Consider the following 10,000-nt stretch of genomic DNA (forward strand, 5'->3'; position numbering starts at 1 on the left):
GAAGGAAGGAAAGAAGGAAGGATGGAAAAGAGAGAGAGAGAGAGAAAAGTAAGAGCGCAAAAAAGAGAAGAAAGAAAATGTCAAGCAATATATAGAATAAAGAACTTCAACAGAGATAAGTGCAAAAAGATGAGTATGCAGATCGGGAGGAAGTTTGGCCGGTAATGGTAAAGGGAGAAAATCTATTGCAGGCAATGTTTCACGCAATAAGTGGCGGAAAGATAATTAGTGAGAGAGAGAGAGACAAAGGGGAGGGGGGGAGAGGGATAGGGAGAAGGAGAAAGAGAAGGAGAGGGAGAGAAGAGAAGAGAAGAGAAGAGAAGGAAAGACCAAGAGTGAGAGAACGAACGAGAGAGAGGAAAAGAAAATGACAGGAAGAGAGAGAGAAAGTCACCAAAAGCAAATCAAACTCTTTTGTACGTTTGTCCTGTACTTTCAGCAATAGTAACTGACAAATAATTAAGACAAATGTGCCCAGGCGGACGACATCCTCTCCGTAAAGGGCAATTGATGACACAGCTGTTTGACATTTCCTCCTCCTCCTCCTCCCCATCCTCTTCTCCTTCCCTCTTCCTCTTTCCTCCCTCCCTCTCTCTCTCTCTCCCATATTTACCCATCCATTCCAATCACTTCACGATTTATTTCGTCCATTTCTTCCCTCTCCCTTTCCCTCTTCCCTCTCTGGCATTCTCTGTATTTAATCGCATAAGTATATATATATATATATACGGCGGAGGAGAGTCCAGTCAAGAGCACAGGAGGAACGGGTTAATATGTCGCGCACTGACAGAATTATGAAAGGTTGACTTATGATTATGTAATTATTTTAAAGTGGCGAAAGTAAAAAGCTTTTAAGTGAGGTAAACATTTTGTAAATTATATAACGTTTTTGAGTGTACTGAGCTTGTGCAGTGACACATTTTCTGCAAGCTGATATACTGGGTTTTATAACGTGACTCTTCTCGAAGTTTACAAAAGTTCATCATTTACCCATGTTAGTTCTTTTCCATTTGCCTTTATAAGTATTTATATGATTTATTTGTGTACATACATAAAAAAGAAAGAAAAGAAAAGAAAAAAAATCTTATTACCATACTCATTACTTTTTGTATCCTTTTTTTTCTAAACGCAAAAAGGTGGTAAGCAAAATACAGGTTTAAATAGAGTATCTGCAGAGTTTTTATACTTCGTGGAAGGTGATTTGTGGTCTGTTCAAATCTAATTACAATTTGCTCTTTGATGTTATTTTATATCAAAGGATACAGCATTTTATGACAATGTTACCTTGTAAGATTATATTCTATTTAAGTCTTCGTTTGATGTTGTATCTATGTACCTGTTCGGTTGTTATCTATTTAGCTTTGAGTCTAGTTTGTTCTTTTCATTATGCGAGTGATGATATAATATGAATATGTATATTCATACATACGCTTATATATCTATATTTATTTATCTATCTACATCTTCAACCTACCTACCTATCTACCTATCTATCTACTTGTTCGACTGTCTATCTATCTATCGATCGATTGATCTGTCAGTTAATTTATCGATCAACCAACCAACCAACCAACCAACCAACCAACCAACCAACCAACCAACCAACCAACCAACCTACCTACCTACCTACCTACCTACCTACCTACCTACCTACCTACCTACCTCCCTACCTCCCTACCTCCCTACCTCCCTACCTCCCTACCTCCCTACCTCCCTACCTCCCTACCTCCCTACCTACCTACCTACCTACCTATTTACCTATCAATACACGTATGTATGTATTGTGTGTACTCGTCTGTGTGTACGTTCGTGTTCATACAAACATTCATGCACGCGGACGTATACCAAAAAATTGCATGACACAAGAAGCAAAACGTCATGCAAAATTGCTTGCAAATCGTCCTTCGCAACAGCACAAACAGACTGAAAATAGGAAAGTCTCTCTCTCTCTCTCTCTCTCTCTCTCTCTCTCTCTCTCTCTCTCTCTCTCTCTCTCTCTCTCTCTCTCTCTCTCTCTCTTTCTTCTCAGAAACGGTCTAGAATTTCTTCCAGAGAAACGGCTTTCTCATGGCCTTTGATCATCGAGATTATAATAAGTAGATCGTTCAGCGGAATAAACTCTCCTAATCCGGAAGAGAATTGCTTTACTGATGTCTGGTTTATTTGTACTCAGAGCCGAGAGTTTAACTGAAGGAGGATTGTGTGGGTAAGGGCAGGAAGTTAGGGATGGCCATGTAGGTGGTTTTATATATGTATATATATATATATATATATATATATATATATATATATATATATATATATATATATATATATATATATATATATATATATATATTACACATATATATATCTATTCAAGATATCATCATCAAACAGCCAAGTTAATGAAGCTATTGAAACTGCTGTTGATGATAAAGATAATATTAATAACAATAACACTAACACTAACCGGAACAATGACAAAAATAACACTAACGATAACAAACAACTCCCCCCCCCCCCCAAAAAAAAAAAAAATGTTTCTCTAAAACTACTTACTTACTCGCTTGCTTACTTATGAGTAAAACTACTTACGAAGTCCGGAAGGAAATGAAGACCGTTGCCGCATTTAGTCTAATGTAAACAGTAACTTTTTTTTTCTTTTTCTTAACCACGAGAAGCGAGTTTCTTGAAAGGAAGAAATAGTTTCTTTAACGGAGCTCGAGTTTCTTCTCTCCTCGTCTGTCTCTTCTTGTCTCTTCTTTTCCCTTGTTTCTTGCGTTTGTTTTTTGTTTTCGTTCTTTTGTTTTGTTGTTGTTGTTTTTTTATTGTCTTGTTTCTTTATTTACTTACGTTTTTTTTTTTTTTCCTGGGGATAGAATGCTGTTGTTTGTTGTTGGTGGTGTTTTTGTTACTGTTTTTGTTTTTGTTTTGATTTCTTCTTGTTCTTGTTCATTTTTGTACTCGTTCTTATTTTCTTTTCTTTTTTCTGTTTGTTCCTCTTCCTAATCCTCGGTTTCCTCCTCCTCTTCTTTTTCTTTTCCTTTCTTTCTTTTTCTTCTGCTTCCTCTTTTTCTTCATCATTTCCTTTTTTCGGCCTCTTCCTCTTTTATCCTTCTCCTCCTCTCCTCCTCCTCCACTTCCTCTTCTCATTCCTCCTTCTCCTCCTCCTCCCCTCCCCCCTCCTATCCCCCTCCCCTTCCTCCTCCTCCTCCTTCATCACCTCTTCTTCCTCCTCCTCCTCTTCTTCCTCCTCCTCCTCCTCCTCCTCCTCCTCCTCCTCTTCCTCCTCTTCCTCCTCTTCCTCCTCTTCCTCCTCTTCCTCCTCTTCCTCTTCCTCCTCTTCCTCCTCTTCCTCTTTTTCCTCTTCCTCTTTCTTCTTCCACTGCCTGTTTTAACGATGCATATTCGTATTCCGGCCCCGCAATTTATAGTGAAAATCCCAGTGATTCTTCACGGCAAAACGTCCTTAACAGCAGGTCGAAAATAGACGGGGTTAAAGAGGAAGAGTGGGGGAGGAGATGGGGAAGGGGGGGATGGGGGAGGTTGGGGGAGGGAGGGAGAGAAGGAGAGAAAGAGGGAGGGAGAGGGGGAGGGAGAGAGAAGGAAAGAAAGAGGGAGGGAGAGGGGGAGAGGGGGGGGAAGAGAAGGAGGAAGGGAAAGAGAGAAGGAGGGAGGGTAGATAAGATAAGTAGGGAATGGGGAAGGAGGAGAAGGAAGAGGAAAAGTGAAGAGTTAAGAGAAGAGGAGGGAAGGGTCGATGGGGGAAGAGGGAGGGAGAGTGGAGAAGGGAAGATTAGGATTTGAATAAAGAAAAAACAAAACACGAAAAGCTTTAGAGAATATACCTTATTTTAAAAACTTAATTCTGTTCCACAAGGAATTCAAGGAGAGAACTATATTTGTATTTTTTGGATGAAAAAGATCCTTAAATTAGAGAGTGGAGAGCAAATCAAGTGGACCCCATTCATTGCCATGTTTAAAAGGTATGAAAAGCAAGTTTTCTTTATTTTGCATTAACAACTGAACGCATTTAAATACCTATGTTTCCGCCCGGTCTACTTGTCTGCTATTTCACCCGAGTTGTGGGGGATGGGAGAGGGAAGGAGGGAGAAAGGGGAAGAAAGAGAGAGGGTAAGGAGAGGAAGAGGGAGAGGGAGAGGGAGAAGAAGGCGAGGGAGATGGAAGGGAGGAAGAGGAGAGGGAAGAGAGGAAGAGGGAGAGGGAGAAGAAGGAGAGGGAGATGGAAGAGAGGAAGAGGGAGAAGAAGAAAAAGAAGAAAAGGGTGAAGAGGGAGAGGGACAGGGAAAGGGAGAGGGAGAAGGTGAAGAAGGAGAGTGAGAAATCACACACACACAACCTACACACACACCGGCACAGCCAGAGAGAGAGAGAGAGAAAAGTAAAGAAAAAAAGATTTATATTTCCAGCTGTGAATATTGTCATGAATAAGCAATCAGCCCCTTAATATGAAGTTAATGCCAACGCCGACGCCATTCTCGCCTTATAAAATTCTATTGAGATTTTGTTGGTGACATTAATTTGATGTGATTGGGAAGCATAGGTGGGAGAATGGTAAGAAGGAAAATAAAAAGGAAATGGGAGAGGAGAGGGAAAAAAGAAGAAAAAAAGAGGGGGAGGGGGAGGGAGAGGAGGATGGGGAGGGGGAGGGGAGGAGATGAAGGAGACGAAGAAGGAGAAGAAGGAGAAGGAGAAGGGAAATAAGAATAAGAATAAAAATAATAAGAAGAATGATGAAGGAGAATGAGAAGAAAGAGAAAGAGGAGGAGGAGGAGGAGAAGAAGGAGGTGGAGGAGGAGGAGGAGGAGGAGGAGGAGGAGAAGAAGGAGGAGGTGGACGGGTAGGAGAAGGAACAGGAAAAGAAAAGAAAAGAGGAAGAAGAAAAAGAAGTAGCAGAAGAAGGAAGAGTAGGAAGGCCAAAAGAAAAAAAAAGAAATAAAAGATAAGAAAAGTAAAATCAAATAAAAACAACATAGAAGAAAAAAATCCTTGACAAAAATGAATAAATAAACAAATCAACAAGCAAAACAGGACATTACGCAGAGAAATATAACTCCGATTTCAAGCGGTAATAACTCCATTGATCCGACAAGCAAGAGTTATTATTCACCTTGGTCTTGTTAAACAGAAGTGTCTTGACTGAAATTAATGGCGAGAGTGTGATAGCGATCGTATATTTCATTTTTCTTTTCTAGTATTTCTTTTTTTTTGTCAGGTGTTAGCTTCTCTCTTTTCTTTTGTCCCCCCTCTCTCTGCTCTGTCCTTTCTCTCTCTCTCTCGTTCTCTTCTTCTCCTCTCTCACCTCCTCTATTTCTTCTCTGTCTCTTCTCTCTCTCTTCTCTCTTCTCCTCTCTCTCTCTCTCTCTCTTTCACTCCCTGTCATATTTTCTTTCTCTCTCTCTCTCTCTCTCTCTCTCTCTCTCTCTCTCTCTCTCTCTCTCTCTCTCCTCTCTCTCTCTCTCTCTCTCCTCTCTGTCTCTCTCTCCTCTCCCCTCTCTCTCTCCCTCTCTCTCTCTCTCTCTCTCTCTCTCTCTCTCTCTCTCTATCTCAGTTGTGTTGTGTGCGTGTGTGTGTGTGTGCACGAGTTTGTGTGTGGATGTGCACCCGCATCTGTTTTTGGGAATATATTATTGAACATGTACATAATAAATCACTGCGAGCGTGTATGCATGTAAATTGAGGTATTGGGAGGGTAGAGGCAGAGGAGGAATATTCTGCACATTGTCCTTCCCTTCCCGAAGACCTGAGAAACAAAGTTATTTTTTGAGGCTTTCAAAAAAGGCTCTCAAAAAATACTTTGTAGCCAGATTTAGCAACAGATATGGTGAAGCAAATAATGTGTGATATCTGTTTTGATAACCAGTCGTATTCCGGGGCGTAATTTTTAGACTATAATATATACCATCATTAGTTTGGCTTTTATTTCACATTCTGTTCCATGATTTGTTGGTTCTGTATAATCTATTTACTAACTTGTTTCAGGCAGTTGCATGTGTAAGCCAAATATTTGTTTTGGGTACCCATCAGTATAATTGATTAACTCGACCCAGATCTCTGTATTATATATATATATATATATATATATATATATATATATATATATATTATATATATATATATATTATATATATATAATATATATTATATAATATATATATATATATATATATTTTCTATATCTATATCTATATCTATATCTATCTATCTATCTATCTATCTATCTATCTCTATCTATCTATATCTATATATATATATATATATATATATATATATATATAATATAGAATATATATATATATATATTATCATATATATATATACTATATACATATATATAATATATATATACATATATATAAATATGATATAAAGCTAAGTTACTATATATATAATATATATACTATATTATATAATTATAATTAATATATTATTATTGTATATTTATATATATAAATCTTCTATATAATAAAATATATCATATATAAATATATATATTTATTACATATAGATATATTTCATAATCATATATATATTCATTATATATATAATATATTATATTGTATTATATAATATATATATATATATATATATATATAATATATATATTTCATTTAATATCCTATATACCACTATATATTAAATTAAATCACAGCCTTTTCGAGAGAGTTTCGCTCTCAAAAGGCTGAGCCACGTTTCTGTGATATTGAATGTACCCCCTGTGATTTGTAATACTATTTATGGCTAAACAAACAGTTTCAATTTCAATTTCATTTCCCCTCCCCCCCCCCTTCCCCCTCCTCCTCTACCCTCATTCCACCACTCTCTCTCTCTCCCTCTTACTCCCCCTTCCCCCCCTCCCCCAAACGCCAAGGTATATAACATATGCAAAACGTACAGCTGACAGTTAGCATTAATACACGTGACATGACAAGCGGGTCTGACATGCCTCAGTACGTGGTCGTGCCGCGCATGGGAAGTGTCTTATGAATGGTCCATGACAGTGCCAGTGTACGAAGCAGTTAATGGGTGTCGAAGTGGGTGCTAATCTTGTGCGGGGGGGGGGAGGCTCAGGTAGGTAGAGAGGGAGAAAGTGTTAATTAGACTGTTGTAGAGAGGGAGCGTTTTAATTAATATTGTTGTTATTGTATTTGGTGTTGTTGTTATTGTTATGTTTATGGTATGATTATAAATATTGTTATTGTTATTATTACTGTTATTATTATTTTATTATTATTATTATTGTTATTGTGTATTTTTATTATCATCATCATTATTATGATGTGATTCATGTTATCGATATTCATGTTCATATTATTATATTATTCATATTAGCGTTATTATCATTATTATTATTTTTGTTGTGGTTCTTACTGTTGTTATTATGATCATCATTATTATTATTACTTCATTTTCATTTGCAAGTGACAAAAACGATCATGAACTGTTATTCAATTTCATACTAGTTATTACTGGTATGATTAGAAAAAGTTTGAAGTATTAATGATATCCTTTAAGAGGGGAGAAAAGGAGAGGAAGAGAGAGAGGGAGAGGGAAAGGGAGAGGGACAAGGAGAGGGGGACAGGGTGAAGAGAGGGAGAGGGAAGGGGAGAGGGTAGGGAGATGGAGGAAGAGAGAGGGAGAGAGAAAGGGAGAAAGAGGGAGTGAGAAAGGGAGAAAGAGGGAGAGAGAGAGAGAGAGAAAGAGGGAGAGAGAGAGAGAGAGAGAGAAGAGAGAGAGAGAGAGAGAGAGAGAGAGAGAGAGAGAGAGAGAGAGAGAGAGAGAGAGAGAGACAGGCAGAGAGAGACAGGCAGAGAGTGACATAAGCAAAGAAAGGAACAGATAGAGACAAAACAGAGGCATAGAATGAGACAGAGACAGAGATACAGACAGACAGACAGACAGACCAAAAACCCAAATCTGCTAGAGACAGATATCAGCAGAAATGAAGGTAGCTGCACTGCATGCAAATGCAGGCAAAAGGAAGTAGATCCAAATAGACCATGGTGGCAGGGGGTGAGGGGGAAGGGGAGGAGAGGGATAAGGAGAGGGAGGAAGAACGGCCAGATAAAGCAGGGAAGAGGCAAGGGTCGAGAGTGAGAGAGGTCCTGGGCTTGTGTAGGAGGGAATGGTATGTGTGTGTGTGTGCCAGTAAGAGTAAGAGGGAGAGATACGAAGGAAGAAAGGAAGGAAGGAAGGAAGGAGAGGGGGAGGAAGGAGGGAAGGAAAAGAGAGAGAGAAAGAGGCAAAGAGCAAGAGAAAGAGATAGATAGATAGATAGATAGAAAGAAAGATAGATAGATAGATAGATAGATAGATAGATAGATAGATAGATAGATAGATATATATAGAGAGTAAAAAGACAAAAAGTCAGAGCAAGTGAGAGAGAGAGAAAAAAAAAGAGAGAGACAAAGACCAATAGAGACACAAAAGAGAGAGAGAGAGAAAGCAAACACAAAGACACGCAGACCGAAAGGGCCGATCCGAAAACGAGGAGAACAAGCAAGCAAGCATCCGGCACGCAGGCATTTCCCTCCCCCCTCCCCCCCCCCCCTCCCCGCCCATGCCCTCCAGCACCGCCTCTCTTGCCGCCCTCACTCTCTCTCTCTCTTCTCTCGTTCCTTCTCTCTCTCCTCTCGTTCGCTTCTCTCTCTCTCTTTTCTCTCTTCCTCGCCGTCTTTCTCTTTCTCTCTCTCTCTCGTCTCCTCTCTCTCTCTCTCTCTCTCTATCTCGCTCGATCTCCCTCTCTCGCTCGTCTCTCTCGTCCTTCTCTTTCTCTCTTTCTCTCTCTCTCCTCTCGTCGTTCCATCTCTTTCTTCGTCTACCTCTCCTCTCTCTCCTCTCTCTCTCTTCTCTCTCTCTCTCCCTCTCTCTCCTCTCGTTCCTTCTCATCTCTCTCTTTCTCTCTCTCTCTCTTTTTCTCTTTTTTTTTTTCTCTCTCTCTCTTTCTTTTCTTTTCCTTTCTTTCTCTCATCTCTCTCTGTCTCTCTTGTCTCTCTCTCTGTACTCTCTTTCCTCATCATCTGTCTCCCTCTCTGTCTCTCTCTCTCTCTTTCTCTCTCTCTGCCTCTCTCTCTCCCTCTCTCTCTCTCTTCTCGTTCCTCTCTCTCTCTTCTCCCCTCGTCTCTCTCTCTCTCTCTCCCTTCCCTCCCTCCCTCCCTCCGTCCCTCCCTCTCCCGTTCATGGGCGGCCGCGGCAGCCAGCGATTACTCGCCTCAACGGTCTCCCTCTCTCTCTCTCTCTCTCTCTGCGATCGCTGCAATGAAACATATTTACTCGTTTATTCGCACAGTTGCGTTCGTCGCTTCTGTGCCTGTGAGAGAGATGGGGGGGGGGGGGAGGAAGGAGGAGGGAGGAAGGGGGGGAGGGGGAGGAAAAAGGAGAGAAGGGAAAAGGAAAGTAGGAGGGGATAGAGAGAGAGCGAGATAATGGAAGTATATGATATTATATTATCTATATATATATATGTCTATAATATATATATATAAGTATCTCGGTATGTAGAATAGAAGTATAGTAGGTAATAGAGAGATGATAGAATAGCTAGACAGGACATAGATGGATAGATAGGGTAAGATAGATAATGAGATAGATGGACAAGATGGTAGATAGATATAGGATAGAGAGATAGATACAGGAACAGACCGACAAGACAGACAGACAGACAGACAGACAGACAGACAACAGACGACGACAGACAGACAGACAGCACATACAGACAGACAGATAGATAAGATAGCGATAGAAAGAGATCCAGATAGAGAGAGAGAGGGGAGAGAAGAGTAGAGGATAGAGAGAGTAGAGAGGGAGCGAGAGAAAGAGAGAGAGAGAGAAAGAGAGAGAGAAAGAGATAGAGAAGAGAGAGAGAATAGAGAGAAAGAGAGCGAGAAGAGAGAGGGATAGGGAGAGGGGAGAGGGAGAGGGAGGGAGAGGGAGAGGGAGAGGGAAGTAGGGAGAGAGAGATGGATAGAGGAGAGGTATAGAGAAGGGAGAGAGAGAG

The sequence above is a fragment of the Penaeus monodon genome, chromosome 2, assembly GCF_015228065.2.
Source record: "Penaeus monodon isolate SGIC_2016 chromosome 2, NSTDA_Pmon_1, whole genome shotgun sequence".
NCBI lineage: Eukaryota > Metazoa > Arthropoda > Malacostraca > Decapoda > Penaeidae > Penaeus > Penaeus monodon.